The sequence below is a fragment of the Gavialis gangeticus genome, unplaced genomic scaffold (assembly GCF_001723915.1).
Source record: "Gavialis gangeticus isolate Ggan-Ray unplaced genomic scaffold, GavGan_comp1, whole genome shotgun sequence".
Lineage (NCBI taxonomy): Eukaryota > Metazoa > Chordata > Crocodylia > Gavialidae > Gavialis > Gavialis gangeticus.
In genome coordinates this window covers 46,588,442-46,589,210 of record NW_017729032.1, presented here as the reverse complement: position 1 = coordinate 46,589,210, position 769 = coordinate 46,588,442, and positions in this window count along the sequence as shown.

Here is a 769-nt window from a genome sequence, read left to right as displayed (position 1 = left end):
ATAAAACTTTTCAAAACTAGATTTTTTTCCTGTTTCTGAAAAAAATACGTAAGTGGTGTTTTGAAAACATATTTTTAGTTTATGGAACTATTAACAATTATAAAGTGCTCAGAAAAGAGACTGCAGTAAGTAGCATGCTAATCAGGGGACTCGTCTACATAAGACGCTATGTCCCCATAGCTACAAGTTACATCCCCGTAGCTCATCGCTACAGTGATCTAGCGTATAAAAATAACTATGCACTGCTGGGACGGTGCAGTACCAAATGCACAGGGTCAGATATGCCCAGGATGTTTCAAATCAGATATAAAGAGAGGGCTGTGCACCTCTTTGTTCTGATGCTTTCTCTCTCTCCTGTTATAGTTTGTGACGCATCTCCGAAGATGAGGAGTCTTGTGACTTCCTTTCCGTGTTAAACAGTGTCTCTGGAAAACCTTGTGTAGTACGCTAGATTTATAGCTCAACAGAATGCCCAGGTGACTCTAATTTCTGAACTCAGGGATGAAGCAGGCACACTTAAAGCATTCTGTTTCTAGTGAGCTTTCTGTGCATTTGAACACTGAAGGGACAAGAATAGCACATGCAACTCTTGCTATGAAAAGATAGCAAAAATTCTATATATGGACAAGAGACTGCTCTAATTATCAGTCGACTACCCTAGGTAGAGACTAGATTTAATTCCCAGCACTGTCACAGATTACTTGCATGAGCCTGAGCCACTCACCTGGTCTTCCTTTGCCTCCATTTTCCTTCTGGAAAACAGGTACCT